General features: G+C 36.8%; 1 protein-coding gene and 1 non-coding gene across 2 annotated transcripts in view; both read left to right on the top strand.

Moving 5' to 3' along the window:
- Positions 1–20962, top strand: part of DPYSL2 (dihydropyrimidinase like 2) — a 143564-nt gene that overhangs the window by 26991 nt on the left and 95611 nt on the right. The gene's annotated exons all lie outside the window — the stretch shown is intronic.
- On the top strand, positions 9388–9490 carry LOC126004691 (U6 spliceosomal RNA). Its single transcript, XR_007493955.1, has one exon. It is a non-coding gene; the product is annotated as a U6 spliceosomal RNA (small nuclear RNA).

Here is a 20962-nt window from a genome sequence, read left to right on the forward strand (position 1 = left end):
ATATATATATACATACACATATATGTGTATGTGTGTCTATATATGTAGAATTGTTCATGTCCTAACATCTTGTTTAGTTTTTCTATTTATTTTATATGATAGCTGTCTCATTTTGCATTTTTATAAGATGTATATGATGATTTCAATTTCTCTAAAACACTTTTGTCTTAGAAACATTCATTCAAGCCTTGGCTTTTAAATCGGGTTCATTTTTATTGTTGAGTTGTAGATCTTTTAATTTTCTGGATACTAGCTTTTCCCATATGTTATTTGTAAGTGAGTTAACCTTCTCTTGAAGTATTTTTTCACTTTCTTGATAATGTCCTTTGACATGCAATTTTTTTTTTTAATGTTGAGGCCTGAGTGATAGTACTCAGAAGATGGATGCTTGCTTCATATGTAGCCAACCCCATGTACTCCCCCAATCCCTACCAGGAGTGATTCCTGAATCAGACCCAAGAGCAAGACCTGGACACTACTAAGCGTAGCCCCAAAATAAAAATGAAAAGGTTTTAGTTTCGACGAAGTCCAAGTAATCTGCTTTTGCTCTTTTTGTTTGGACTCACCTCTAAGTAACCTTTTTCTAGTTGAAGATTTTAGGACTAATAGTAATTTGTAACTGCCTCTGCTCCTGCCCTTTACTGGGAGAGAATTCCGGCCAGCAGCTTTCTCTCAACCGGGACAGAAGGCAGAAAGCAGCTACAAATAATTCGCGAGTGTTAAGCTCTTTTGTGAACACCTAAAAAATTAAGCTGCAGAAGTTAGTAGAACGCTCAAGGTGTGTTCCAGTCAAGAGGATTTATTGAAGGGAGAAGCAGGGTTTTTATGCCCTGCTTCTGTGGGAGGAATAGTAACATAGGATTGAAATATAAACCAATCAGATTTGTACAAGTACAACAATTTTAACCAATGGGAGCATAAACACATTTTGATGGCGGGAAGGATAAAGAGGAACCTGGCAGGATGGGGGGAGGGGAAGCAAATCCTTAAACAAATAGCTAATAGATATTTACGCAAATACAATTTTTGTTTAGCCTATTTTCCATTTAAATCTTTCTTTTGTGCAAGCAATAAGGATCATAATTTAAACTTTACAAAAACCTATCTATAACTACGTGCTTGAGAGCAGTTACAAAAACAGGTTCCATGGAAAGGTTAAGGAATCTGGTTAAGCCAGATTCTGTGTGCTGGGCTAAATTTATTTGCAGAGTTTTCAGTTGGCTCGGGGCTAAGCAAACTTTTATGGCTTGAATCAGGCAGTGGAAAATTCATTCAGAGTTCCTTTGATATGTGGGATGCTCCGTCTCCCACAGTAATTATAATGTTTTTCAGTATCCTTATTAACAGTTATCATTGTTGATAAATAAATCCTTATTAGGTCTTAGAAGTTAGACACCCTGCTAAGCTACTTATTTTGACCATCTTTTTTTGTTTTGTTTTTCGGGCCACACCCGTTTGATGCTCAGGGGTTACTCCTGGCTAAGCGCTCAGAAATTGCCCTGGCTTGAGAGGACCATATGGGACAACGGGAGATCGAACGGAGGTTGCTATTTTTCCTTGGCTAGCGCTTGCAAGGCAGACACCTTACCTCTAGCGCCACCTCGCCGACCCCTATTTTGACCATCTTGTTTAATTGTTAGAGATACTGTGAGGTGAAAGTGCTGAGCTCTGGATTCAGCTGCTGTTTGTGCTTGGCATTGGAAGTTGCCACTGCTTAGCAACTGTGACCTTGGTTAAATTTTGCTTACTTTTATAAGGGAATTGAACTCATTTACAGGAGCTTACTGCTTACTGCCTAATCACTCCTAAGTTCAGTATCATAAATAGGGATGATTCTTGGACAACAGGACTGAAAATTTAGCAGCATCATATCCTCGAGCCCTGGTACACTCAGTATTGCTCAGGGGACCCAGGTATGATGCATATCCTAGCCCTGAAAATACTTACATAGATGAGCTGGTCAAGATAAGATTATTATATGTGGTCATTGCCTTGAAGTAAGTGATCTAAAAAGGCATAATGGCAGAATATGCCACTTCAGCTTCAGTAGTTTTCTATTAAGACAATGCTGTATTACAATGGTTTTCTTGTTATGATGTTACAAATCATATAGCTTCCTTCCTGTCAATATAAGTTCTATATATGTAGCATGTTTTTAAAAATAAATTATAGGGTAGAAAATACATGAATAGTGGATTTGTTTTTTTAGCATGGTTTAAAGCCTATGCTTTATTTAGCTTCTTATACATGATATACAAAATATTAATGGATCTGTCTGATCTGATTTCTTTTTATTGGTGGAGTTGGTGGAAGAGTGGAGAGTTGTTTGGGTCACATCAAGCTTTCTTCAGGTCTTACTATTGCCTTAATCTTTTTTTCTTTTTTTTAAATATATTTTTTATTTAAACAACTTGATTACATACAATATTGTGTTGTTTGGGTTTCAGTCATGTAAAGAACACCACCCATCATCGTGCAACCTTCCCATCACCAATGTCCCAAGTCTCCCTGCTCCCCACCCAACCCCTGCCTGTACTCTAGACAGGCTTTCTATTTCTTTCATACATTCTCATTATTAGGATAGTTCAAAATATAGTTATTTCTCTAACAAAACTCATCCCTGTTTCTGGTGAGCTTCATGAGGTGAGCTGTAACTTCCAGCCCTTCTCTCTTTTGTGTCTGAAAATTATTATTGCAAGAATGTCTTTCATTTTTCTTAAAACCCACAGATGAGTGAGACCATTCTGCATTTTTCTCTCTTTCTCTGACTTATTTCACTCAGCATAATAGATTCCATATACATCCATGTATAGGAAAATTTCATGACTTCATCTCTCCTGACAGCTGCATAATATTCCATTGTACATATTCCATATGTACCACAGTTTCTTTAGCCATTCGTCTGTTGAAGGGCATCTTGGTTGTTTCCAGAGTCTTGCTATGGTAAATAGCGCTGCAATGAATATAGGTGTAAGGAAGGGTTTTTTGTATTGTATTTTTGTGTTCCTAGGGTATATTCCTAGGAGCGGTATAGTTGGATCGTATGGGAGCTCGATTTCCAGTTTTTGGAGGAATCTCCATATCGCTTTCCATAAAGGTTGAACTAGACGGCATTCCCACCAGCAGTGGATAAGAGTTCCTTTCTCTCCACATCCCTGCCAACACTGTTTATTCTCATTCTTTGTGATGTGTGCCAATCTCTGTGGTGTGAGGTGCTACCTCATAGTTGTTTTGATTTGCATATTTCTGATGATTAGTGATGTGGAGCATTTTTTCATGTGTCTTTTGGCCATTTGTATTTCTTCTTTGTCAAAGTGTCTGTCCATTTTTTCTCCCCATTTTTTGATGGGATTAGATGTTTTTTTCTTGTAAATTTCTGTCAGTGCCTTGTATATTTTGGAAATTAGCCCCTTATCTGATGAGTGTTGGGTGAATAGTTTCTCCCACCCAGTGGGTGGCTCTTGTATCCTGGGCACTATTTCCTTTGAGGAGCAGAAGCTTCTCAGCTTAATATATTTCCATCTGTTAATCTCTGCTTTCACTTGCTTGGAGAGTGCAGTTTCCTCCTTAAAGATGCCTGTAGTCTCAATGTCCTGGAGTGTTTTGCCTACTGTTGTTCATATATCTTATGATTTCGGGTCTGATATCGAGGTCTTTAATCCATTTGGATTTTACCTTTGTACATGAGACTAAATGGGGGGGGGGTCTAAGTTCAATTTTTTTGCAAGTGGCTAGCCAGTTATGCCAAAGCCACTTGTTGAAGAGGCTTTCTTTGCTCCATTTAGGATTTCTTGTTCCTTTATCAAAATTTAGGTGATTGTATGTCTGTGGAACATTCTCAGAGTATTCAAGCTTATGAATAGTGGATTTGTAAGTGGAAGTAAATTGTGATTGAACAAAAAGTGTGGAAATATATTTAAGAGAAGCAAAATCTTCTCTTAAAATAACAATTAAAACCATGAAGATACTAAATGCAACTTTTTAGATGAGAGTCAGTGGAAGGATTGAATAAACATGATCTCTCAGGGCCAGAGAGGTGGCACAGTGGTAGGGCATTTGCCTTGCATGCGGCTGACCTAGCATGAATCGCGTTTTGATCCCCCCGGCATCCCATATGGTCCCCCAAGCCAGGAGTAACCACTGAGTGTCACCAGGTGTGGCTCCAAAAGCCAAAAATACAAAACATAAAACAAAAAACAACCCAACCAACCAACCAACCAAACAAACAACCCACAAAACCCCACCATCTCTCACTGAGACATTCAGGAAATGGTGAAAAATGTCAACTCAAGTTGGCAGTTGCAAGTTGGATCTTTATAGCTGAGAAACAAAAATGATCGTTACATATTTTATTATAGCAATATATTTACTTGATAGAAACACTTAACAGTCATTTTCTGATTAATGATATCAGTGGGATAGTTTATAGTTAAATTTATGTTGAAGGACATTAGCAGTTAATAACAATTTCTCCAGAAGTGATTAGGTGTTCGTTTCCTTACTGCTGCCCACATATCTGGATAATTAGGGTAGAATCAGGATTCCAGGAGAAAACAAGGAATGGCCTTAATTCTCCGCTTTCTTCTTTAGCAAGGCCTTATTTGGTTAAGTTGCCCAGCTTTGCAGAATCAAGGCAGGACAAAAAGCTGCAGAATGATTTAACATTGATTTATTTGGATCTTCACATATTTAAAATTCCTATCCCCAAAGCTAATAGTAGTGGTTTTGGTAACTCATATTTTTATGCTACTGCTACTACTACTATTGTTACTGCTACTGCTACTAATATTAGTATTGCTGTTATTGCTGCTACTAATAGTACTATTGCTGCAACTGCTACTATTAACAATTATACTTTCAACTATTGTATTAGTTACTTTTTTATGCATAAAAAATTGCCCCCATATTTATTGACTTAAAATAACATTGATTTCAATTTATGTAGTTGGGTCTCTGGGGACATCCTGGCTGCCATTATGTTTTAGGATTTCTTACAGACTATGGAATAGGGTTTCAATCACCTCTCAGTTAACTGGTTAAGAACCGTTTTTCTCAGTTCACTCACATGATTGTTAATGGATCTATTTTCTCATGCATTCTTAGACTGAAAGTTTCACTTTTTTTACTGGTTAGCTCTTCAGTGCTTTGCCCAAGTGTAGGCACACAAACAGAAAGGCAGTGTAAGAAGTATGCTAGTAAAATGGAAGGCATTATCTTTATTATAACTACATAAATCACAGACTCATTTATTGTAACTACATTAGTCATCAGCTTAGTTATGGTTTTTTTTTTTCTTTTGGTTTTTTGGGCCACACCCGGTGACGCTCAGGGTGGCTATGCACTCAGAAGTCGCTCCTGGCTTGGGGGACCATATGGGGCGCGGGGGGATCGAACCACGGTCCATCCTAGGCTAGCGCTGGCAAGGCAGACACCTTACCTCTAGCGCCACCTTGCCGGCCCCAGTAATGGTTCTTTAGAGGACCAGAACCAATAGTGTATGTGTGTACATATCTGGAAATAAATATTTTTATGAAATTGGCTTAAATGATATGGAGCTCCCCAAATCATCCACCTTCTTGTAGGTTGACTCATCAGACCAGAGACCCAAGGAAGAACTGACACTGTAATTTAAAATCATAAGGGTATCTTTTGAGTCTGAAAGAACTCCCTCTTCTCATCTCTTAAAGCAGGGGTCTCAAACTCAATTTACCTGGGGGCCGCAGGAGGCAAAGTCGGGGTGAGGCAGGGCCGCATAAGGGATTTCGCTTACCGAATATTCGCAATATAAAATCGCATTAGTAAGAAAAAAATCGCAAAAAAAAAATAGCATTAAACATTTGCTTACCCCGAACGGAACTGCTCGGGGTATGCGAATGTTTAATGCGATTTTTTTCTTACTAATGCGATTTCTATTGCGATTATTCGGTAAGCGAATAATCGCGAATACTGCGCTATGCTATTTGAAGGCCGGCCGCGGGCCACAAAATGTTGTACGGAGAGCTGCAAACGGCCCGCGGGCCGCGAGTTTGAGACCCCTGTCTTAAAGCCTTCAATTGATGGAATGAGGTATACCTTCAGTCTCAAAGATAATTTAGAATTTACTGGCTCAAACTTTCCTGTCATCTAAAAACACCTCAGAAAGATCTAGAATAACATGTAACCAAATATCTTGGTAATGCCAGCAGGATCTAATTTTTATGCATTCTCAAGCATAACATTAACAATACACAAAAATAGAATTTCATCACTTTTGGCATATTGTTTTCATTAGAAACAAGCTAATGTGCACTTTGTAGTCAAAAGATGAATATTGCACAAGAGTGTGAATGTGAGAAGGATGACACCAAGGTACCGTCAATGTACCTATCATTAGCAAGAAGATTATTTTAAGGGCAATACATAGCACTTAATAATTTTCAGGCCCCTTTTCTATTTTAATCTTTAATATCCTTAGTAAAACTAACCCTTGGTAGTTGTAAACTTTGGACTCAGAAAAATGCTGCTGCCTCAGAGGACAGGCTTTCTCTGTGACACAGAGCATGAGCACCTAGCTTATTCCTTTTACTTTGAGCAGCAAATATTGCCAGTTGTTAGCTGACTGCCCTGGTTTGCAATTGTAGACCACAGCTCCATCATGTGATCATCTACTGTTACATTTCTTTCCAGTTTGAAAGTTCCTGAATAACGTTGACTATCTTTGTGTTTTCAGGATCAAGTATAGTACTTGATATGTTATTTGTTGACAAGAGAGCAGTTGAAATAATTGGATATTCCTTGCAAGAAACAGAGGCTGGAATAGATAACTTTCATGTAATGAGAGGCTTTTCCATTATTGTCCTTGAGAGTTTGGGTGTCTAGAATTGGGGCTGCAGATATTTGGACGATATCTACTATGGCCTAAAGGCTAAATAGGAGCTCTTATTCTTAGGTAGGACCAGTACCTGCTAACTATGTCCTGTGAAGTCTTAAGGCATATCTTCATATTGTGCCTGCTTGGAGAGTGGGTTCTCTGGGATTCCTTAAATGTTCAGATCCTGGGAGTTTATGAGCCTTACAATGGTTGCCTGCTGCTTATATGACAAGCTATATTTATAATTTTAAACATTGACCTTTTGAGAAGTAGATGTACAAACTCAGTGATAGATTAGTTTTGAAGTAAAAAAAGTGTGTAGTAGCATAAATCTTTAAACTTATGGCACCAGTTTTCTAAAAAAGTCAGGGAAGAGAATAGTTTTATCATTGATCATACAAATCAGTGATTTCTTTGATACAATTTTCTGAGTCTTTGAAATGGGGCTAATGGGGGTGAGACCACTGTAGTGGATAGTGACCAATTTTTGAGAAAGGTTACTTTGTTTAATTCAAGTTATGCAGACATACATATGTATGCTGGTCATGATGTCAAAGGTGTTTTTGTTAACATGGTTGTGAAAAATGGTTGGTCTTCTGTTATATATAATATGGACCACTGTTCTTTATTATTTTTATTAATTTATTCTATAAGTAAATTACTTTTATTTAGCAAAAATAAGGAGAGAGATGCACTCAAGAGAAAGTGGTCTTCTCCAGAAGGGAGAGAACTCAGAGAATCCCATAAGGAATTACACATCTCAGGTTGAGATGATGGTGCCCCCAGCATAGGGAATAAACTTGGACCACATTTAAAGATACCTTTTATTTTTAAAGAAATAAGCAGATCATCAGATGAAACAAGAGCAATTTAAGTGACTTTGAAATGATTTCTATGTCTTTCTCCTCTGCTTTACATTATTGCTTTGTTTAGAAACAATATATTTACTTATTTGTTTTATTATGCATATGATATATGCTCTTTGTGAAAAAGTTACATATTAAAGACATGTATTAAGAGATGACTCTTACCACTAATCCTACTGGGTAGCCACAGTTACTGTTGTATTACACGTGTAAATGTTAAGGATAGGTTGGTTGGGTTCAAATACTTCCTTAACTTGACTTCTTTATGTCTCTGTCTCTTCATTTATAACATCTTTGAATGATAATTACAACAACCTATCATTGTTTTAAAAAGTAAATAAAATATGTGATTACCTAACAATCATGTGATTAATCATCCTGCTTTAATTGCCACATAAAGCTTATATATTATACAATATTATGGTACTTAAATATAAACATAATGCCTAACATGTAGCATACATTAAGTTTATAATTAATTATCAATTATTGTGAAGAACTTAAAGCAATTTCTGTCACAAAGTAATTGGTCAGTGAGCATTAATAATATTAATATTGTTGTTAATGATCAGTTTGTTTTTTAAAGATACTTGCAAACTTAGGGGGCTAGAGTGATAGCATGGTGAGTAGGGCTTTTGCCTTGCATGTGGCCGACTTGGGTTCAATCCCCAGCATCCCATATGGTTCTTTGAGCCTGCCAGGAGTAATTTCTGAGCACAGATCTAGGAGTAATCCCTGAGCACTGCCAGATGTGGCCCAACAACCCAAATACTTGTACATATAATTGTTTACATATATAAGCATGTGTATATGTGCATTTAAATGATAATTTAAAGAGAGTTTTGGTATCAAGTATGGCATGTTAAGAAGTCGAAAGTTATGACTTTAATATATGACTATAATGGACAGATTAAAAATCAACAATCCTTCTTAGATTCTTTTATATAAGTCAGGGCAAATTGTCATGCCCATAGCTGAAGAGGTAAAACAGAGAACAGACCTTGTACAGTAAAAGCTGACTGCCACAATATTAGATTGATTTTATTCATTACAACATGAATGCTGTAATGTAATTATATGTATGTAATATGTAATGTAATTATAAGGCTTTCTAAAAGACAAAAAGGAAATAAACAACAAACCACAGTTTAAAAACACAAAGAAAGCATCATAACTAGATTCAAGTATCATAGAGATTTTAGGATTATCAAACAAGGGATTGAAAATATTATGATTGGGGCCGGAGAGATAGCATGGAGGTAAGGCATTTGCCTTGCATGCAGATGGTCGGTGGTTAGAATCCTGGCATCCCATATGGTCTCCTGTGCCTGCAAGGGGCGATTTCTGAGCATAGAGTCAGGACTATTCCCTGAGCACTGCCGGGTGTGACCCAAAAACAAACAAACGAAAAAAAGCAGAAAAAAAGAAAATATCATGATTAATATGCTGACAGTTCTATTGGAAAAAGTGGAAAACATGAAATGACAGATGATCATGTTAGCAGAAAAAAACTCTAGAAAAGAAGCAAATGAAAATATGGAAGACTAGGGAGATGGTGCAAAGGGGTGGAGTACATGTTTTCTGTGTAGAAGCCCTAGGTTCTATTTTCAGGACCATAAAGTTTTCTGAGTACCCAGTCAGGAGTAGCCTATAAGAATCACAAGATGGTTCTTGCTTTGGCAGCACATTTACTAAAATTGGAACTATACAGAGAAGATGAGCATGGCTCTTGCACAAGGATAACTCGCAAATTTGTGAAACATTCCATATGTTTTAGCTTCTACACAGGGGCTCATCCCCACTTTTTTTTTTCTTTTTTCAACAGAACCATAGAACACAATCAGCTTGTTCTGCTTCATAAATTGAGGGGGTGGGGAAGTGAATGGTACCAGGGGCAAGCAGTCTCATGAGCATTGAGTAGAAATAAAAAAAGATCAGCCATAAATACCCAACCCAAAGTCAATGACAATAGAATCGAGAGACCCAAACTACAACAAGCTATACACAAAAGGGACTTGTTACACTAGTAGTCCAGGGGCTAAGGTTAAAGACAGGGGAAGCATGCTGGGAACAGGGCGGAGGGAGGTCAATACTGGTGGTGGGAATTGCCCTAATACACTGTCACTATGTACCTTAAATATAACTGTGAAAGACTTGTAATTCACATTGGTCTCAATAAAAATTACTAAAAATAATAAAGTGAATAATACAAATTTTAAGCATTATACATCTAAAAATATATTTTATTGCTTCTCTGACCAATAAATGAAAATTTGGGTGAATTAAAAAAAAAAAGAATAAAAAAATGTGACCAAAAATGTGGCCAAACTAACCAGCCAATCAAATAAATAAGCAAAACCAAAGGCATGTGTAAAAGGTATAAAAAGGTGTAAAAGACATAGTGGATTACCTGAAGAAGAAGAAAAGAAAATAATGGAAGAAATATCTGAAGCAATAGATTTACTCAAAAATTATGATTGAAATACTTAGAAACTAAAAAGAACAAACAATAACCCTACTCTAAACAACAGAAAATTAAAGAGAAAGGAATATTGAAAGAAGTTAGAGGGAAACAAAACCTTATAGAAAAAAACAAGAATAAGAATTATTTCATGGGGCCAGAGAGAGAGCATGGAGGTAAGGTATTTGTCTTGCATGCAGAAGGTTGGTGGTTCGAATCCCGGCATGGTCCCCTGAGCCTGTCAGGAGCAATTTCTGAGAGTAGAGACAGGAGTAACCCCTGAGTGCTGCCAGGTGTGACCCAAGAACCAAAAACCAAAAATGAATGAATGAATGAATGAATGATTTCACCTTTTAGTCAAATCTGTGCAAATAAGAAGAGAATTGCATAAAATATTTAAAGTGGTGATGTTATAAAAATAAAGAACCAAATAGAATTCTGCTTCCAATAAAATATTCATTCCTTCAAAAGTAAAGGGCAGATAGGGACATTTACAGGCAAGAGAGAGGTTGTTGCCATTGAACAGACTGCATTAAAAGAAAATTTTCAGAGAATGAATCATGGATCAGAAATTGATTCATTTAAAGAAACAAGAGTGCTTCTACACCCCAGAGGCTGGTCTAGTTTAATTTTATAGCACTTGCCCTGCATGTGTATCCCTGAGTTCAATTTAAAAAATTTGCATTTTAGAAAAATTAACAAAATTAGAATTACAACACCATTTCTAAAATTTTTTGAAATGTGTCAAAAGTAACAGTTGGAAGAAATGTATAATATTGATTGCATATATTTGACTAGAATATATTATGTAAGCCAATAAAGAAAGCTTCTGTCTTTGAAACTGAAAGAGATCAAATAAAATTTAAAATAAGAAAAAGAAATAATTATCAGAGCAGAAATGAATAAGACTGAAGTATGATAAACTAGAGAAAATCAAGAGAATAAGAGCTAGTTCTTTGAAAAAGATTGATACGATTTATGAGCTTGCAATAAAAAGAGAAGATATAAATTTCTATTATAAGAAATAAAATAGGGCAATTAGTACTAATCTCAGGGACAGTAAAAATGATCATAGTAATATGTGAACAACTCTATGCCCACATATTTGTGAGTCTAGATGAAATCAACCAATTTCTTGAAAGAAATCCATGTACATTCACAGAGGAAATATATTATTTGAATAGATTTATATTTATTAACATATTAATGACCATGGTTGATGATTTTTTAAATCAGAAAGGTCCAGTGAATTCTGCCAAATAAGTAGTTATCCCAATTACCTACAACCTCTCTAGAAAACAAATCAACAAGAATATTTTCTGTCTCAGTCTCAGCTACAAACCTTATAAAGAACCAAAGGGAGGAGACAAGTCAGGAAATCTATAGACTAATATTTCTCATAAACATGATATAAAAATCCTTAACAAAATATTAACAAATTCAATCCACAAGTATAAAAGAGTTTTATAACACACCAAGTAGGATTCATCTCAGAATGTAAGGACGAGTCAACATTTCAAAAATCACCAGTGTAATAATGACACCCATAGGCTAAAGAAGAAAACTCGTACACACACGAGTAAATGCCTAAAAGACATATGACAAAATATAATACTCATGCCTAAGAAATACTCTTAGGAAACGAGGGATGTCCTCATTTAAATGATACCCACAAAAACCTATGGCTAACATCATAGGGCGTGGCCCAAAGCAAAACATTTAGATACAGATAATATGCATTTCCAAAAAAGTTAACTTAAAATCGATTATAGACTCACATGTAAAATACAGAGCTGTAAAGTTCCTAAAAGGAAAAAATTCCAGTGGTTTTTAGTTTGGAGAAGACTTTCTAGATTTGGGTGTGGTTGTATGTCACACCCATCTGTGCTTAGGGGTTCTTCTGGCTCTGTGCTCAGAAATTGCTCCTGGTAGGCACTGGAGACTGATGCCAGGATTTGAACCACCGCCCATCCTGGATCGGCTGGGTGCAAGGCAAATGCCCTACTGCTGTTATCTCTTCTGCCCTAGATGTATCACTTTTAAACCACAACATATAAAGAAAAATGAATAATTTTGAATTAATCAAACTTGCACTGTTAAAAGAATGGAAAGGTCAGGACTAAGGAGAATATTCAAAGATTCTGAGCTTTGCTTGTGGGAGTCACCAAGAGCAATTCCTGAACATTGAGGAGGGATAATCCCTGATTACCATTGGGGTACTCCTCCCAAATCTAAAACATAATAAACAAAAAGAAAGGAAAGCTAAACCACTTACTGGAAGACAATCTTTACTAAAACATCTATCTGACAATTGGTATCCAAAATATATAAAGAACTTTTAAAACTAAGCAGTGAGAAAACAAATAGTCCAATTAAAATTGGTCAAAGCTGGAAAGAAAACGTCACAAAGAAGATATGTAGACAAAAATTGATGTTCAGCATCAGATAGCTGGAGAATTGCAAATGGAGTCAATAAGATAATGTGAATCTTTACATTTAATGCAATCCTAATAAAAATATTTTTCAATAATGAGTCCATTAGTAGCATGCTAAAATATTCAAAATGCTGAAAACATTAAATGCTAATGAGGATCTAGAGCAGGGGTCTCAAACTCAATTTACCTGGGGGCCGCAGGAGGTAAAGTCGGGGTGAGACAGGGCAGCATAAGAGATTTCGCTTAACGAATATTTGCAATATAAAATCGCATTAGTAAGAAAAAAAATCGCAAAAAATCGCATTAAACATTTGCATACCCCGAACGGAACTGCTTGGGGTATGCGAATGTTTAATGCGATTTTTTTCTTACTAATGCGATTTTTATTGCGATTATTTGATAAGCGAATAATCGCGAATACTGCGATATTTGAAGGCCGACCTTGCGCCACAAAATGTTGTATGGAGGGCCGCAAACGACTTGGGGCCGCGAGTTTGAGACCCCTGATCTAGAGCATCATAAACGCTTCTAATTCTGATGAAGATCCAAACTGAAACTGGAAATTGAATGGCAATCTGAAAATTCTTACAAAAGTAAATTTACTTTGGACAGAGAGGTCAGGTGTATCCAATCCCTATGTGACCCTCAATACTTCATTTGGTCTCTTGAGAACTTCCAGAAGCCATCCCTGCATTCAAAATCAGGAGTAATCCCTGAGCACTGCAGGGTGTGGCCCAAATCTTCCCCCTCTCCACAAAAAGGTAATCACCATAAATTTGGCAACTGTCCTTCTTTATATAAGTGAGTTGGAATCTAAAGTCATACTGGAATCTACACATAGTTGTTTGTAATTCATTATTGTCAGAGCATGAGAGATGTTCTTCAGTAGGTAAAAGGATAAATACCTTTAAAGCTATGAAAACACACAGAAGAAACTAAAATGCTTATTGTTAAGTGAAAAATCAATTTGAAGAGGAGAAATACTGAATAATTTCAACTGTATGACTTTGTGGAGAAGGCAACATTATGGAGACAGTAAAAAGTCTGGTGGTGATCAGGAGTTCAAGGGGATGAAGGAACAATAGAATTTTTAGGACAGTAAAACTTTCTGAATGACACTATGTTTGTGGACACATGTTAGACATTTATAAAAACACAGAATGTGTAACCAAGAGTGACTTCTAATGTAAACTTTAAACTCTCATGGATAACAGATTTAACAAGATGTTAGTTGTTAATTGTTAATAAAGGAGAAACTACAAGGGGGGGGGGAACTGATATTTGGGATCAATCTGTATTTTCTGTTCATTTTCTTCTGTAATTTAAACTGCTCCAAAAAATAAAGTCTGTTTATTTGAAATAATAACTATGATGTGTAAACTGTTTTTAATTTGCCGAATCCATTGATACTTATGGTATTCACTGAATACTTATGGTAAACACATATAAAAATTACTTGCATGATTAGCTGTAATAAATTTAAACAATTCTCCATTGTTTCTGCTATTATTCTGTTTTGTTTTAGGTGTGGGAGCATGGCCTCCCAAGCAGAGCCAGACCCGGCATCCACTCACAGTGATACTTGGCTAACAGTCTGCCATTCCATATGAGGGTCAGAGGTGCCACCCCACTAAGGTTACCCAACACTGGCAGTGCTTGAGAGACCTCCAGGGTCATACTCAGTGATGCTCAGTAGACCATGTGCTGCCAGGCATCTCTGCATGTGCCTCAACCGCTGTACTCTCTCTCACCCCTTTTGAATAATGTACTTTATTTCTAAGACCTGTGAAGAACACACATAGGCATGCATATTTATCATTTATTTCTTTAGGATAAATTTATAGAAAGGGAATTGCTATTTTAAGGGACATGTGAATTAAACTTTACAATTGAATTTCCCTCCAAAAGGTTGTACCAATTTACATTCTGTGTAGAAATGAGAAGACTATTTCTTCATTTTAGGTTAAAAGAACATTCTCCATGTTGTCAGGTTCCATTTATTTGGCAGCTAAAATATGACATTTCATTTTAAAAAGTCCTAAATTTATTTTCCAGTTATTTTATCACTTATGAATTACCTTTTCTTTTGTTTTTCTTTCTTTTTTCTTTTTTTGTTTTGGGGTCCCACCCGGCAGCGCTCAGGGATAACTCCTGGCTCTATGCTCAGGAATTGCTCTTGGCAGGCTCAAGGGACCATATGGGAAGCTGGGATTCGAACCACCGACCTTCTGCATGAAAGGGCAAATGCCCTACCTCCATGCTATCTCTCCAGCCCCAAATTACCTTTTCTTTTGTTAGTTCTTTTATATAAGAATATAGAAATGTTTATCTTTCTTACTAATTTGTAAAGAGTTAACGGTGTTAGCAATGTACTATCAGATTTGCCCTTTATCTCATAGGTTGTCACTTTTGTTTTGTTTTGTTTTGACTTATTGAAATAGTTTTAACCATCAGCTCTAGGAATTTTTTTGATTATGCTATTTAGCTTTGGTGACATGATGCACAAATTCCATTTTACCCAATGCAAGTTCTTTTTATGCTCAGCTAAAATATAAACTTGAACAGGTTCCCATGGAAGTTGGAGACTCAGTTCCCTGGGATTGCAGCTATTCAGGTGAATTCTGGAGTCACTCTGCATATCTCATGTTGAAAGGTCTTACAAAACACCTTTCTTCTGTTCTCCCTTCAAATTCACCCCCTGTTTTAGCTAGCCCATAAGAGAAACTTTTTACTAGTAATAATTTAGTTACAGTTAACCAGGGTTGGATAGGCTGAAGACTACTTGTCAAAAGATGCCATGTTTAATGGCCATGGCAGATATCCCCGACTGATACTGGGGGTTATATTTAGAGAGTCACAATATAAATTCTCTAGACTAGGCCTCACTGGAAAAAATTATAAACACCAAGAAGGAAACGCAAAGAGCCTCCGTGAAGGATTTGCACACTCAACTAAACCAAAAAGATAATATTTAGTGTTATTTACAATAATTTTAGCCCTCTGCATATGTAATGAATTTCTGATTAAGAGTCTGAGAAATTCTAGACAATGATTTATTTAACTTTTTTTGTTGTTGTGGTTTTTGGGTCACACCCAATGACGCTCAGGGGTTACTCCTGGCTCTATGCTCCGAAGTTGCTCTTGGCAGGCTCAGAGGAAGAAATGGGATGTTGGATTTGAACTGGGGTCTGTCCTGTGTTGGCCTTACTGCTGTGCCTCAGCTCCTATTTATTTACTCTTGAAGATGTACATAAATGACTGTCCACAGCTCATGACCATGATCTGTGCATGAAATTTAGTCATAACATTTAAGGAGCTTTTGGGTGTCTCCCCTTCCTGGAGCAGAAATAATGGTTGTTACTTCATAATGTTTTTAGACAGATGCATTTTTTTTAACAGAAATATTAAAAGAATAAGTATCCTGACTTTGGAATAGAGGTAGATTTCCTACAGGGCTTTGACAAGCAGTATTGGCTCTGATTTTGCAATAATGTAGTTTATCTTTTTGGATGAACTGGAGCAATCTATGTTAATATAACTGGCAGGAGTTACAATTTACAGATTTCATATATTTTCCACCAAAAAGGAAAGAAATGTCACTAATTATATAATGACTTTTTTTCACTAATTATATAATGAGTGTTTCTAGGACCTCCAGCTAGAAAGAGGACTTTAAATTTGAATTAGGGTCTTCCAGAGGAATGGGAGTTCCTCTCAGAAACTAGTTGCTGTCATATCTATTATCTTACTCTACCTCTCAGAGCAAGCATCAGACAAGCAAATAAGACAAGTAAGAGGGGAGAGCTCAGGTAGGAGATTATCTCGAAGCATTTCTGGCTTGAAACTCATGGGATGCCAGACTTAAATAGTTCATCAGTCTCTTGGTGGCCTTAATCCACCATTCCTGCTTTTTTGAAACAATTCATCCCTTGACGTTCATTATGCAACACCATATTCTCTGCTGACCTCCCTCTGAGCATGCTTTAGAAAAGTCTTCACAGGAGATCTTTCTCTAATTGAAGTAGAGATATTGGAACTGAATCTTCCTTTCCTTTTTTTTGTTTGTTTTTGGGCCACATCCGGCAGTGCTCAGGGTTACTCCTGGCTCTGAGCTCAGAAATTGCTCCTGGCAGGCTCGGGGACCATATGGGTTGTTGAGAATCCGGCTGCTGTGTGCAAGGTAAATGCCCTCTGCACTGTGCTATCACTCTGGCCCTGGATCTATTTGCCACCTAGTCATTGCCCCAGATTGTTTCTAAGATTTTTTGATTTCAGTAAGAGTCTCAGTCCACTGAAATTGCTGTGGACCCATAAAGAAACTCTCCCATTCCCCCCCAGTTCTGGATGACAATTCTAAGACAAAGGGTCTGGTACATCCAACCATAACATGCTGAGTTTTCTTTCTTAAAAGTTTGTGTTTACTGAAAGGAATTTAGATAAGTGTGAGGAGATGTGTGTGTGTGTGTGTGTGTGTGAGAGAGAGAGAGAGAAAGAGAGAGAGAGAGAGAGAGACAGAGACAGAGAGACAGAGAGACAGAGAGAGAGAGACAGAGAAGGGTTCAAAAGAGAACAAAGCTTTTTCATAGAGAGGAAGGAAGCTCCTTACTATTTTTCACACATGGAAAGCAGGAATCCCCTTAGATTTCTTAATCAATATTAAACATTTTTAAGGGCCTGGAGAGATAGCACAGCAGTGGGGTGTTTGCCGTTTGCCTTGCATGCGGCCAACCCTGGACGGATGAGTTCCATTCCTAGTATCCCATATGGTCCCCCGAGCTTGCCAGGATTGATTTCTGAGCACAGAGCCAGGAGAAACCCCAGAGCATCACTGGGTGTGACTCAAACACCAATCAATCAGGGTCAGAGAGATAGCATGGAGGTAGGGCATTTGCCTTACATGCAGAAGGACAGTGGTTCGTATTTCGGGATCCCATATGGTCCTCTGAGTCTGCCAGGAGCGATTTCTGAGTGTAGAGCCAGGAGTAACCCCTGAGCACTGCCGGGTGTGACCCAAAATTCCCCCCCAAAAAAACAACAACAAAAAAACTCCCCAAAACCAAAAAAAAAACAAACCCAATCAATCAAACTGCAAAACAAACCCCCACTTTTAATTGGAGTAAAATGGTTTTACCACATTACATAAATTCTGGTGTTCATTATAGAGAATATAACTAGTATTTTAAGAAGGGAGATAGGTATAGAGTTGATAGGTGTGATGCAGTAGCTTTTAAGCATAATATACTATTATAAGCTATGATACCTCAATTTAGATATTTTGATTATCAGCAATGATAAAAGGCCAGCTATTTTTTTCTAAATAATATCTTTATTTAAACACGTTGATTACTAACGTGACTATAGTTGGATTTCATTCACTAAAAGAACACCGCCCCTTCACCAGTGCAACATTCCAACCACCAATGCCCCCATCTCCCTCCTCCTACAACTCCTGCCTGTATTGAGATGGGCATTCTACTTCTCTTTCTTATTAATATTGTCATGATAGTTGTTAATGTAGTTATTTCCTTAACTGCACCACTACTCTTGTGGTGAGCTTCATATTGTGAGCCCATCCTTCTGGCCTTCATCTCTATTGCCTCTTGGGATTAATACAATAAGGTCCTTAATTTTTCTTAAAACCCATAAATGAGTGAGACTATTTTGTGTCTATCTCTCTCCCTCTGGCTTATTTCACTCAGCATAATAGATTCCATGTACATCCATGTATAGGAAAGTATCATGACTTCATCTCTCCTGACAGCTGCATAATACAGATACTACTTGCTTAACAACCTACCTGTTTTGCGACTGCTCATACTTAGGACCATCTCTTCACCGTACCTACTTTACTAACTTTATGTTCTGTAATACATTGCAGTACTGTGTGTAAATTACACAACCTATGCAAATTAAAACAAGTGGAACTTTTCAGTTTGATCATTCTTGTTATTTTTTTACTTATTCAGAATATTGTATTGTCAAGTACTATGCATATACTGTACTACTATATACAGTACATGCAGTTCCTCACTTAACGACCAATTTGCTTCATGACCAAGTCTTTGGTCGTTAAGCGAGGAGTATCTGTATTCCATTATGTATATGTACAACAGTATTTTTTAGCCATTCATCTGTTCAAGGGCATCTTGGTTGTTTCCAGAGTCTGGCTATTATAAATAGTGCTGCAATGAATATAGGTGTGAGGAAGGGATTTCTAAATTGCATGTAAGCCCAGATATTCTGATCAGGGCTGTAATTCAGTAGTAAAGCCCTTGCCTTGCATCTGTGAGTCTCTTAGGTCCATCCCTGGCACCACAAAATAAATAAAAAAATATTGAAGTCCAATTTTGTTCTTCCCAGATATTTGTCCCCCTTTTAAAAATCCAGTTTACCTACTCTCCCTTTTGAACACACTAAGTAATCTTCTAGTCAGAAAGTTTATTTTTATTTATGTAATTCACCTATATTCTCAATATACCACATGAATGAGAACATTGATATTTGCCTTTTGTTTTATGATTTATTTTGCAAAGAATAATAGATCCATCCATGTTGTTTTAAATGCTAAGATTTTGATTTTATATAGCTGAATAGTATTTACTTGCATATATTATATATACAGATATATTTTTAACAGATCTTTCTTATCACTGCCAGTTGGTGGACACAGGCTTTTTTTCTAGTTTTGAAGTATCATAATAATGCTCCACTTAACATGGGTATTTATTATCTCTTTGAACTAGTATTTTTGCATATATACAAAATATGTATTTCAGGAAATACCAAAGTAGGATAAATGGATCATATAAATTTTTATCTTTAATATCACCTTTTAGTGGTGGGTGTTAAGCCATACCTGGCAGTGCTCAGAGGCTATTCTTCCCTGTGTGCAGGAATGACTCCTGGTAGTACTTGGGGTAGCACATATGGTGCCAGGGATTTGAATCAGAGTCATTGGGTTATAAGTGCCTTAATCCCAGCATTATAACTCTGATCTTATTTTTGATTTCTTTAAAAATATTAAGGAATGGAAGCAATAGTACAGTGAATAGGAAGCTTGCCTGCACACTCCCAATCCGGGTTCTATCCCTAGCACCCCATAAGAACCCCTGAGCACTACCAGGAGGGCTCTCTAAATATACAGCCAGAAATAAGCTCTGAGCACTGCCAGATGTAGCCTCCAAACAAAGGAAAGAATCTTCATACTGCATAATGATTGTACCAGTGCACATCCCCAATTAGGGTTCCTCTTCTTTTCATATTCTCTCTGCACTAACAGTTTTGTTTTGGGGTTAATAGCTGTTTTCATATATGTTAGACGAATGTTCACAATGTTGGTTCTAATCATTTTAATTTTTCTAGTTTTTTATTTTAGAAATAATGGTCATATCTAATTATGAATTTAAAAGATCATCATCAGCATGATTTTATTTGTATATTTTGTCCTGGGGATTTTCTTTATAAGGACATTTATTCCAGTTATGATAGAGCCACCCTCATGATATAATCACCTCCTGAATGACTCATTTCTAATTCCAACACGTTGGGTTTTAAGTTTCAGCACATTAACCTGGGAAGACAAAAATAGTCTATAACAATTACCATCCATGAACTGATGGTTCCTAAATAAATATCCTAAGCTTTAATTTCTCACCTGAATGAATGTCTCCTTATTTCCATGGCTTAAATGTAAATCTTCCTTTTGCCCTGGTGAAAATTCTGACTCTTCCCCATACTGTCATCCCTCCACACTACCCAACTCCTCTCTTGATCTTTGATCTAGCAATAGTATCAATGTTCAGCCAGATTCTTTACTCACTTATAAATTCAGTTTTGGCATTTTTCTTTTCAATTGCCCATTTCTAAACTATCAGTGAATGTTGTTGACAATAGCAGCTAGAGTGGGTAAAAGAAGGGACTCTACCACATTGCAGACGCTGGATTCTGGGCTCTGTATTTTTTTTTTTTTATAATCTTCTGTTCTGGAGACACTTCCTTAACTTCTATTTCCAGTCTCCATCACAATGCCTGTGAAATTTGAATGTAAGTATTATGATGATTAACCTGAGTCTGCACAATACTTAAGACAATTATTGGCATATTCATTGCTGAGATAATTTACTATTACCTCCAAATAATAGAAATATTTGCCTGTCTCTGTCTTCCCTGTCTCTAGCCTAGTCCTAACTATCATCATTCTCTCACTTTCTGACTGGCTTGTCTTTTGGCAAACCTTTATCTGCACTTCAGCAGAAAGACAAAGAGAACACCTGAACCAGGTTTTGTTGCTCCCTGATGAACACTTTTTAACAGTAAATAAAATCCAGATTTGTATCTGTGTACCAGAATG

This window comes from Suncus etruscus, chromosome 3 (genome assembly GCF_024139225.1).
Source record: "Suncus etruscus isolate mSunEtr1 chromosome 3, mSunEtr1.pri.cur, whole genome shotgun sequence".
Lineage (NCBI taxonomy): Eukaryota > Metazoa > Chordata > Mammalia > Eulipotyphla > Soricidae > Suncus > Suncus etruscus.